This window comes from Pleurodeles waltl, chromosome 5, assembly GCF_031143425.1.
Source record: "Pleurodeles waltl isolate 20211129_DDA chromosome 5, aPleWal1.hap1.20221129, whole genome shotgun sequence".
Lineage (NCBI taxonomy): Eukaryota > Metazoa > Chordata > Amphibia > Caudata > Salamandridae > Pleurodeles > Pleurodeles waltl.
In genome coordinates, this window is record NC_090444.1 from 890,004,701 (window position 1) to 890,016,905 (window position 12,205).

Here is a 12,205-nt window from a genome sequence, read left to right on the forward strand (position 1 = left end):
CTCTGAACCACTGCAATCTATGATGTGCCACTCCACTCTACCATGCACTGCATTATTCTATGACACAGCACTCTGCCCCACTGCACTCCGCACCACTGCAATCTATGATGTGCCACTCCACTCTGATCCTCTCCACCACTCTGCACTACTGCACTGTACACTAAGCCAGTGCAGTCTTCCCCAATGCACTCTACACCACTTTACTCAAAACCAATGCACTCTATACTATTACACTCTACGTCAGTCTACTTTGCACCACTGTACTCTATGCCACTTCACTCTAGACCACCCAAGTCCACTCAGACACTTCTGACATTACACTCCATGATACTAGACTCAGACACTCTATTCCATTAAACTCTAACACTTTCTCCACTCTGTAACTCCCTATACGTCACTCCATTCCACTTTACTCCACTCAATACCACTCCATGCCACTTCACTCTGATACTCTACGCCACTGCCCAACCCTGTATGCCACTCTACTATACAACAATGTACTATGCTCAACAACACTCTACCCAACTTTCTCTATGCCACTTCACCTTACTTTACTTCACTCTGTGCCATTGCACTTTTCTTTATGCCTTTCCACTCGATGACACTCTGCCACTCCACTCTATGACACTCTATTACACTGTGACACTACTCCACTCTACTACTACCTTATGGCATTGGCACTTGATTAGAGATTCAGATCTCCGCTGATTGCCTTCTCACTCATATGAGACATGAGTCAGATTTATCTTTGCCATTTTGGTTACAAGCACTCTGTAGACCTTTTAACTCAAGCTTAACGAAGGCTTAGCATGATCCTGATACTTGTTTAGGGGATCGCAATATCATCGGCCAAAGTACCTTGACTTGAATTTGTGATATTGTACATAAGTTAGCATAGGTACTATGAGCTAATGACTTCTTGATTCACTATTTGAGTCATTCATGTAAAAGTTGGTGTATAGAAGGTTGTAAGTCATTATTGTGGATGCTAACCTTGTAGGAAAGTATCCATTTTCTAGCTTGGTTACACACACTTTTGGCCTGTTTGCCAGTGTGTTTGAGTGTGTCTACTGGGATCCTGCTCATCAGGACCCCAGTAGTTATGCTCTCTCCCTTAAATTATGGTTCTTGCATACTGGTAACCCAGTATTTCACCCAAAATTGCCATACTAGTGCCCCCTTATAAGTCCCTAGTATATGGTACCTAGGTACCCAGGGCATTGGGGTTCCAGGGGATCCCTATGGGCTGCAGCATTTCTTTTGCCCCCATAGGGAGCCCATGCAAAGGCTTCTGCAGGACTGCCATTGCAGCCTGCGTGAAAAGGTGAATACACCCTTTCACTGCCAGTTACACTGCACCAGGTCACTTATAAGTCACCCCTATAGCAGGCCCTCCAGCCCTGAGGGCAGGGTGCAGAGTACCTGTGTGTGAGGGCACTTGTGCACTAGCAGATGTGCCCCACGACCTTCAGGACCATTTTCCCAGACTTCGTGAATGCGGGGATGCCATTTTACACGTGTACTGGAAATAGGTCACTACCTATGTCCAGCTACATAATGGTAACTCTGAACATAGGTATGTTTGGTATCAAACATGTTGGAATCATACCCCAAGGCTTTTGCAAGCATTGGTTGTATGATTCCATGCACTCTGGGGGCTCCTTAGAGGACCCCCAGTATTGCGATTCCAGCCTTCTGAGGTTTTCCAGCCAGCCCCAGCTGCTGCCACCTCTCAGACAGGTTTCTGCCCTCCTGTTGTATGAGAAGCTCAAGCCCAGGAAGGCAGAACAAAGGGTTTCCTTTGGGAGAGGGGTGTTACACCCTCTCCCTTTGGAAATAGGTGTTACAGGCTTGGTAGGGGTAACTTCCTTCCCCAGGCCACTGGAAATGCTTTGAAGGGCACATTTGGTGTCCTCCTTGCATAATCCAGTCTAAACTGGTTCAGGTACCACCAGTGCCTGCTCTGGCACGAAACTGGACAAAGGAAAGGGGAGTGACCACTCCCCTGTCCATCACGACCCCAGGTGTGGTGCTCAGAGCTCCTCCAGAGGGTCCCTGGGCTTTGACGTCTTGGGCTCCAAGCTGGCAGCAAACTCTGGGAGCATCTGAGTGGCCAGTGCCAGCAGGTGGCGTCAGAGCCGTCCCCTTATAGGTGCTTACCTGTATAGCTGACCAATCCCCCTTTCAGGGCTATTTAGGGTCTCCCCTTTGGGAGGTTCCTCAGATTTGGATTGCAAGACTCCAGCTGGAATCCTCTGCATCCTTCACTTCACCTTCTCACTGAAGAAACTGCATCTGGCCCCTCCAGGAACTCCACAAACTGCAACAAAGAAGCAAAGACGACTTCCGCAACATTGTATCTTCAGCTATTGCCAGCAAATGCAACTGTTTCCCAGCCGTGCATCCTCAGAGGACAGCCTGTCTTCAGCATGCGCTAGAAGAATGAAGGAATCTCTCTTGGACTGAAGGAGTCACCCCTTGCTTCAGCAGGCACCTCTCTGCAACGACGACCAACTGCGAGGATCTCCTCTCCTGATGAGTTGCATGGATTCTGCATCACAGGTGGTGGACTGAAGTGGTCCCGATGGTCCTGACGGCCTACTGTCCAACTTTGGTGGAGGTAAGAGCTTGCCTTCCCACGCAAGACAGTACCCCTGTGCACCACATGTTTTTCAGTTGCCAAGGCTTGTTGGCATCCTTCTATGAAATTCTTTGTGCACAATGTAGCTCCGGCCCCCAGCACTCCTTCCTGTGATGCACAGCTTCCTGAGTGGTTCTCTGGCGGCGTGGGATCCTTTGTTTTTGTGCTGCATGGGCCTCCTTTTGCAACTCCTTTGTCCCCGTGCTGGTCTTCTGCAGGCTCTCTGAGTTGCTGAGAGCCCCCTCCGACTCCCCCTCCTGGGTAGAGTCCACCAAGTCCCTCCTGGTCCCGGGCAGTGCCATTTTCCGCTAACCATGAGCTTTGCGTGTGCCAAGGCTTGTTGGCGGAATCCAGCGACCCAAACCAGACTGCAATCATCCATCTGGTGTGGGATATCATCTGCACCAGCCAGGAACCCGCATCCATCTTCTTGGGTGAAGTACGGACTGTTGTTCTTCACAAGTGGTTCTTCTTTTGCACCTTGATTCGGGTTAGCAGGGGCTCCTGTCCTCCCTGGACTCTTCTGTGCTTCTTGGACTTAGTCCCATTCTTCCACAGGTCTTTAGGTCCAGGAATCAACCCTTTCTGTCTTGAAGTCTCTTCTGGTTCTTGCATTATCTTCTTTCTCGTGTTCTAGGAAAGTTACTGTGATTTACTCCTGCTTTCCTGGGCTCTGAGGTGGGTTTTATTACTTACCTTTGGTGTTTTCTAATACTCCCAGCGCCCTTCTACACACCACACTTGCTTAAGTTGGATACCGACATTCGCATTCCACTTTCTTAGTATATGGCTTGCGTTTCCCCTACGCCAATTTCTAACCATTGTGATTTTCACTAATTGCACTGTTTTCTAACTGTTTTTATTGCTATTGCTGCATACTAGTGTATATAATTGGTGTATTACTTACCTCCTAAGGGAGTATAGCCTCTATGGTATTTTTGGCATTTGTATCACTAAAATAAAGTACCTTTATTTTTGTAACACTGAGTATTTTCTTTCATGTGTGTGAGTATTGTGTGACTACAGTGGTATTGCATGAGCTTTGCATGTCTCCTAGATAAGCCTTGGTTGCTCAGCTACAGCTACCCCTAGAGAGCCTGGCTTCTAGACACTGCCTACATTTCACTAATAAGGGATAACTGGACAAGGTATAAGGTGTAAGTATCATAGGTACCCACTACAAACCAGGCCAGCCTCCTACGAACTACTGTACTATATAGGTTACTTTTTACATTTTTCTTGTAATTGGTGACAATGGGTCATCCAGATAACTTGTGTAATGTCAAATACCAGTCTTTCTCGATTTCCCCTGTTGATTTTTTCCCACTACATTTGATCTTTTATATATTGATTGAATAAATGCATGAAACATTCAATTTGCATATTACTTTAATGTCATTGTTTATGGGAGTGGTGTTGCATTTTATTCAAGGGACCCCCTGTTCCTTTAAAGTTAGTTTACTGCTCCATTCTAGGACACTCTACTTACTCCATGACACTACGCCACGCCAGTCGATGACACATCATTCTCCTTTATGCCATTAACTTTGAGCCATGCTGAATAGTAGTCTTACTAGTGTACAGCATGGCTAAAACACACTGGCAAAGGCAATAGAACTTGCATAGACGAGACCTATTGGCTTTCCCAATGCTTGTTTATAAGGTATGAACTTCAGGGTGACTTGCAATATCCTTATGTACACAGGGGGTATTTTACCCCATATAATACATGGTCACACCACCAACTTTCCCACACACCACTTAAAACCTTAGTGCATAGCTTCTGTCATTCCAAGATGTTAAAGTAGAGCAGAAGAAAGAAAAGCAACATTCAATTTTTTGCTTTAAACAGCTGCATTAATTATGCTCTGTGACCTGATCTGCCTTTCACCATGGCTGCTATCTCTGGAAGAAGGCATTGTAATGTCAGAACTCGACTGTAATAATCCTATCATAATCATTTTCTGATGTCTTTTCTTTATAATCAGTGAATGTCTTTTCTTTATATGCAGTGACTTGGTGCATCATAAACAGAAGATTCTAAAGAAATTAGTGACTGCAGTTTATACAGAGATTATAGAATCCATGTTTATATAGCCTGTAGCTCCAAGAGCGTCTTCAGTTGAAATGCTTCTAGTTATGACTGATGACTTCCCAAGATCACACACAGGAGTAGAAGTGTTATTAGAACGATGGTTTCCAAGCACAGTTTACATCTGTTGTACATAATCGGTTTTGATATCTCGAGTGCGGTCCCAATTGGCTTGAGGCGAGGGGCATGATGGGTGTGGGGTGCAAAGGGTATGTTCTTCCTTTTTACCCTCCTACCTTAATTTGCTTGGTGCATGAAGATGCAAAGTTAATCAACGTGTTATTTTCACATTTGAGCTAATTACTTTGTGAATGTAAATAACAAGAAAAGATACTTTCAGACTGTGAAAACATGCCTTCCTTCTCCCTATTTCACTTCCAATATATATGATTGCGAACTGCAGGCTCCGATAAATATACACAAACAACAAGCAATTTGTATAGGGTTGATTGAAAGTCCCCAAGGCTGTCCCTGTCCCCCCCCCCCCCTCCCCCCCCCCCCCAAATGTATTGTCTCCTACGCCCCTGGCACAACCACGCCACCGTGATCAGGAGGGAGGTCACTTGGTGGTAGGCCGCAGCCAGGCTCTCAGTGCGCTTCCCCAGCTGACCCCGGTCTGGCCAGTGGCATCGCACAGCCTCCAGGATGAATCAACACCGATCTGTAGTCACAACGGCACCTGCCGATGCTCCTCTTTAGGCACAGGGCTGCCCGGCAACACAGGCCCGACACGGGCAGGCTTCCTCCGGGCCCACGCACACAGCATCTCTGTGGGTTCCTCGTCCCTCGCTACAGCGTGGTTATGTGCTGGCAACCATTTGCGGTCCTCCGGAGAATCGGCAGATGTAGCTGGAGCTGGGTGGGGTAGAGGATCAATGCTCCGACTGGCGGAGCCTTTCTAGAAAACCGCCATCTTTATGCGGTGCCAGGCCACGCCCTCGGGAAGCCTTAGACAGGGGATATCCATTTGTCTTTTCTTCTGGTAAAGAAAATCATACAGTGTGGGAATTTTTGAGTCCTTTATTAAGCACAATGTATGAAAAGTCATAGAGAGACGGGACACAATCTACCCTTGGCTCGCATGATTTATGTTGTTTTAGGGCGATACTTATGTACGTGTGTTTGACATCTGTTTCTCTACTAACTACAGCTAAAGAAATCTATTTTGTATTTTATGTTCTCATCAGCTACAAGTATTCATTCAGTCAGCATATGCTGCCTGTGTTAGAATTAAACAATGGAGACCTGTGTCAGTGTACTTCGAGATCATTCACGTTCGGAGCCTTTACTTGAAACAAAAAAGTTCCCTGTGTGAGGTGCTTATTTGACAGGCTTGCGAAGTAGGTATAACGATGGGAATGGTAACTGGACCTGCAAATATCCTTATTTATCAATAAATAGATTTGTTGCGCTTAATTTTTTAAAATTATTAATGCGTTTAATCTGCGGTGTGAAGTCAGAGCAGCATTCATATTGATTTTGTTTATACTCCACTTCTAAAATATCACCACGTCTATTAATATCACAATATCATCCCCTTTTGTTATCTTCTTTATTACATTGTGAGTACTTCCCTCAAGTGGTTTGCATACTTTGGCTTTTATTGATGTCAGATTATGTTAAAGATATTTTTGTTTTCACCTGAGTTTGCAGCCATTTGTTTCTAAGCCATTTCACATATTGGTGTTCCTTATCGAACGTGAACAATCTTTGATGTGAGGAGCGAGTAAAACAAAAGGCCAACAAAGCTTTCTTAGGAAATTTGAATAAAATATTTGAGTGAACAATTACATAGTGGCCTAATTGTATAAATTATGTTCCAACAGGATTGAGAAGTCTTCAAGAAAACAATGAGTACTCTTAACTATAAAGTGCGGGCGCCACTTTAGGTAAGTTAATATTTAACTGCTTGTTAAATGAATATGGTTACACAAAAGAATGCATTCTTGTAAGCAATTCAGTCCACACAGTCTGACCTGTTGTCAGTTCATAAGGAGTACAAAAAATAGGTGGATTTGCTTTCCGGTTTGCACATCCTAAGTGCACAAACAAAATGCTGGGGGAAAACTGTGATCCATAAGCTTGCACAATGTCCACTAGGTACTGTCTTGGTAGTCACACCCAACCACCAATGGTGTGGTTTGCCCAAACGGAAATCCATTTGGGACTGAACAGATTTTTAAGGTTACCAAGGCACACTGCACTGGTCCACAAAGACTCTATTGTGTATAACATATACACAAAAGTTCTGAACACGTATTATTGCTGGTTAGGATATATTCTTCCCAAGACACGATGATTCCAATACCAACAACTGACACATGTTTCGTCATTAAGACTTTCTCAAGGCATATTCAATGGAAAAGCGTCCATAAGCAAGGCATAATCATGTTGACTAAAGCGTTCTATAATAGAATGTCTTCCGTGTATGGTAATAGTTAAGAGAGAATCAAAAAAGTATGGCCATGATAAGCCTTGGAGTTAGTGGAGGTGAAAAGTAGTAAAGAACGTCGTAGTCGCACTTACTTATGGCATGAAGGCTAATTAACAACCACAGTTATGTTTAAACTCATTCAAAAAGTACGAAAAGAAAGGGAGAGCTACAGTGCACCTTTGGAATGGTGACAGAAAGACATTGTAATTGTATTGTGAAAGTTGCATGAAGGAACAACTGCAGTGAAATGTAAAGCGAGGAAGAGGACACAGCAAATGCAATGTTGAACAGGGCCATTTATGATTTGAATGCACGTTTAAAAGACCTTTTGACTTTAAGGCCCCGGTATGTAAGGGTGGTCTGTCATATGCTGATATAATCACGTGGTCATTTTTAAATCTGAGGAACTGTGTACCTATGATTAAGGCTCACTCTAAGAGCCGAAACGCTTCAGCGTACAAAGCTGAATGTCGCGGTTTGAAGATGTTGAATAAAGTACCTTTTGTTGCTGCAAGTTAAGGCAAACGATGTACTTCTTCTGTTGGAGATGTGTGTTTGTGTGTATATATATATATATATATATATATATATATATATATATGTTCACTGAAAAAAGCAAAAGTTGAAGTAACGTTATAATTAGGTGAATTTCTCAGTGACAGTAATGTTTTGAACTAAAATAACTTGCGCCCAGCCAGCCACTGCTTATTTCCTCACATATGACATCACTCATGACATGTTCTATGACATCACTCATGACATCTCAAATTACAGCATTGATGACATCACAGATGACCTCATCCAGTGAGCACGCTAATTTGTTTACATATTGGCAAGTAACTACCATATTAATTCTATGTAATTTTGTACAGCTTGGGTACAGCTAATGGGTGTAAGTGTTTACAAAACACATGTGCTCCTAATGCACTGTAGCTGTGTAGAGGTAATGAATATGTTTTAAATGTTTGCATTCATGAGTAACTGTGAGTGAGTGACAATTGAATTGATTATGCTCCACACAATTTTTTGGTTCTGCAGAAGATGTTTCCAACAGGAGAAAGATTCTACGTAGTAGATACTAACTTTTGTAAGCACCCTTGAGTTATTAGAGTGAATCGTGTCAGAAAGATCATTTTTTCTTAACATGGAGGAGTGTGTGCACCAGGCACTAACCTATGTACATGTGTTTGTTTTGCTTCAAAGGAAGGGCTATCTGTAAAGTTTTCACCACACTATGAAGAGTGCAGGTGGTATGATCTTTAGCACTTTCAGATCTTGTTTATTTTTAACCAATAGTATTTTTGACAATTGTTGCATAGAATGTGCACTGTTCCTAGTAGATTATTTTCAATACTCTGTGGTGTATTTCTCAGGTGAGTTTCAGTGTATTCAAACAGTGTTGCATAGAGAAAACTCTCTCCATAGAGTAAACACTGTTTACAATACTCAGTTCTCCCTCAACTTTATTTCTTAATGTATGTTCAGTGTGTGTCAGGGGCTTGATACAGATAAAAGCTGTCCGTAGTAGGACTTTTGTTTTGGAATTGGCATTCACTATTTTGGCTTTCTCTGAACAGTTGTATACAGATTAAACACTGAACTCAGTGAGGGCTTCCTATTTATCTGTGTTGGACTGTGAATGTGAAATGCAGTACGTGTAAAGCCATAGAGATTTATACAGCAAAATGCGAGAAAACAAAGCTTGGATGATGTCAGATGTAATTTGAGATGTCATTAGCGATGTCATAAATGATGTCATAGAACATATCATGAGTGATGACGTGAGGTAATAGGCAGTGCAAGGCGGGGGTGCAAGTTATAGTTAGCGCTGCTAACTATAACTGGTGAATTTCTGTGTTTTTTTAGTTCAGAATGTTAATGTCACAGAAAAATTCACCTAACTATAGAGTTACTTTAAACTTTGTTTTTTTAATTAATTTTTAAAATTCTTTAATCAAAAACTCATATTTTTATTACATATAACTAGAACTTTAAACTTTGTTTTTTTCAGTTAATTTGTAGGGTTTAAAAAAAATAAAAATATATTCATAAATACTTTTTTTTTTAAATACATTTTATTATTAATAAAGGGTAACATACAACAATACAGTAAAAAAGACAGCCCACAGAGCACAATAAAGAAGGATAAGGAATCCAAGCCCCACATAGTCCCAGGGCCACCACCTATTATGTAAGAGTACAACCATGTCTCGAGTCTTTCTATGGCAATAAGCCACATTAGAGTCCCCACAGATCACTAGGGGTCTCCAGCCTCCACCAATAATATGTCAGCATCAATCCAATCTTGAGGCAGTTCACAGCTTACTTATAGGGCTGTTAACTAAAGACGTAACCATAAATAGAAGGGGAAACAAGAAGGCAGGCAGAGAAGAACGCAGGGCACTGGCAGCAAACAGATTTACACTCTTACCACATCGTGAGAGGAGAGTGAAGGCACACAAAACGGCTAACCACATAGACTATCATGTAGTGCACACACACCCAAATTCTAAAGCGTCCAGAAAGGGGCGCAGCGGAGCCCAAATATCCAGAGCACGGGAACCCTCCTGGGTCAACTCCCAAAAAATCGGCAGCTGTTCTTGACAAAAGGAGGCGTTGCGCAGCCAGTCAGATACACGCGGGGGCCGACCTTGCCCCCAACACATTGCAACCCTGCGCTTGCCCAACAACAGGACCACTAACTGCCTGTAGGTCCTCCTCACCTCATCCATGCAACCAAGTAGCGCTACCCTGGGGGAGAAGGGCAGCCTCGAGCCAATCATCTCCTCGATCATTCGCACAACCTCCACCCAGAAAGCATGTACCTCTGCGCACTCTCACGCAAGATGTAGAAAACCAGCCATGGGAGCACAGCATCGCTCACAGCATGCATCCGCACGCAGGCCCATCGAGTAGAGACCGCTAGGGGTATAATAGAGGCGATGCAATAATTTGAAGAAGATCAGGCGTAGTCTATAATTGGGGGCTAAAACTTTCATATGCTCACAGCATCTTTGCCACTCCTGCTCAGATATAGGCTCACCCACATCTGCCTCCCAACACATTCTAGCAGACTCACACCGGTCACTCCGCCGCTCCTGCATACAATTATCCAATTTAGTCATAAGTTTACGCGGCGACTGGGCGCAGCACAGCACCTCCAAGGCCCGACACTCTGCTGGAGGTTCCATAAGACCAGAGAATCGAGCACGTAACATTGCGCAAACATGCAACACATACAGCCGCTGCAACACTGTAGCGCATCCGTCATCTAGCGCCTCTCCAGGGGAAATCAATCGACCATTCACAAACCAATCACCCAGGGCAGCTAAACTAGATTCCCGGAGATAAACTCGCAGTCGCACATCTTGGAATATCTCCAGATCCGCCACCGCAAGAACTGGCAATGAAGGAACAAAGGGGAAGCTCACCACAGAGCGGCGCAGCAGCACCGCCAGAGCGGTGCACATCACTGTGCCAACGCCCGCACCCGAGACCGGGAAGGATTCCCCAGAGCGCGGACCAAGTCGTCCAGCCACATTGAATCCGACTCGGGCGCAAGGTGCGGCAAATATCGAACTGGACGCAGCCAGTAATTTGCAAAATGCGCCTGAGTGCAATAGTAATATAGCTCCAAATCCGGAGCAGCAAGACCACCAAGTTCAAATGGGAGCTTCAGCTTCTCCCAAGCAATACGAGGCTGCCCGCTGGCCCAGACCGGTCTTATCAGAGCAGAACGGAGACGCCGCAAAAAGCTTGCCAAAAGTGGGAGAGGGAGGTTAACAAACAAATACAGAAATTTAGGCAGAATCACCATTTTCGCAATGGCAATGCGCCCAATCAGCGAGAGTGGTAGCGAACGCCATGCCTCCCACCCTCCCCTCTAACCACGAAAGTGCCTTACCATAATTAGCCTGCCATAAAGTCTCCACATTGCAGCTAAGCCAAACTCCCAAATAACAAACTGGGCCATCTGCCCATTCAATTGGGAACCGGGAGGGGAACCTCGCCACCCCGGCCGACAAGGGCAGCACCACAGACTTGGACCAATTAATGTGAATCCCAGAAAAGGAACCGAAGTGCACTATTTCGTCTAACAGAACGTCGAGATTGCTGCACGGTTCGCGGACATATAGCGCTATATCGTCAGCATACATGGATATTAAAATGGGCCGCTGCCTGAACGACAGGCCCCTCCCAATAAGGTGCTGTCACAGCCATGTCGCAAGAGGCTCCATCGCCACAGCGAAGAGTAACGGAGACAAAGGCACCCCTGGCGGGTCCCCCTGGCAACCGGAAAAGAGTCTGTAATTGACCCGTTGAGGCATAGGCGGGCTGTTGGAGACGTGTACAGCAATCGGATCAGGTTCACAAAGCGAGCACTCAGTCCCACTCTGGCGAGCAACACAAACATGTAATCCCTCGTCAAAGAATCAAAGGCCTTTGTTGCATCCAGGAACACCGCAGCCGCATCCTCCTCGACCCCCATGGAGCCAGCCACCGCAAAAAACGTGCGCAAATGATGGGATGTGGACCTGCCCAGCACAAACCCAGACTGATCTGGAAGCACCAGTCTCGGAAGCAACGGCTGTAACTGCACCGCAATCATTTTGGCCAAGATTGTTTTATCTATGTTGATCATAGAAAGCGGGCGATACGAGTCACAACTATACGGGTCCTTACCAGGTTTAAGTATTGTGACAATTAAGGCCTCACAAAGTGAGGCAGGAAGGATCCCGGCTTCTATCAACTCTGCGTACATCTCCAAGAGATAAGGTGCAAGAATATCGGAGAACTCTTTATAGAACGAAGGGGTCAAGCCATCTAATCCCGGCGACTTGTCACTCGACAAACTACGAATCGCTGCAACGACTTCTTCTACAGAGAAAGGGGAGTCAAAATAAGCTTGGTGGACATCCTTAAACCAGAGGAGAGCAATCTCATAGAAGTACGCCTGAGCTGCAGTAGCACCCAACCCCGTCGGCGCCGCATAAAAAATTCACAAAAAATTGGGTGAAAGCGTACATGACACCCTGCG

The 12,205-nt window shown here is 44.8% G+C and overlaps 1 protein-coding gene across 4 annotated transcripts in view; it reads left to right on the top strand.

The window, feature by feature from the left end:
- Positions 1 to 12,205, top strand: part of LOC138296130 (PHD finger protein 7-like) — a 1,092,052-nt gene that overhangs the window by 189,069 nt on the left and 890,778 nt on the right. For all 4 annotated transcript variants that reach the window (XM_069234996.1, XM_069234998.1, XM_069235000.1 and 1 more), the window contains exon 2: positions 6,560 to 6,622. The gene's annotated coding sequence lies outside the window, so the exon portion shown is untranslated. The remainder of the gene's footprint in view (positions 1 to 6,559; positions 6,623 to 12,205) is intronic.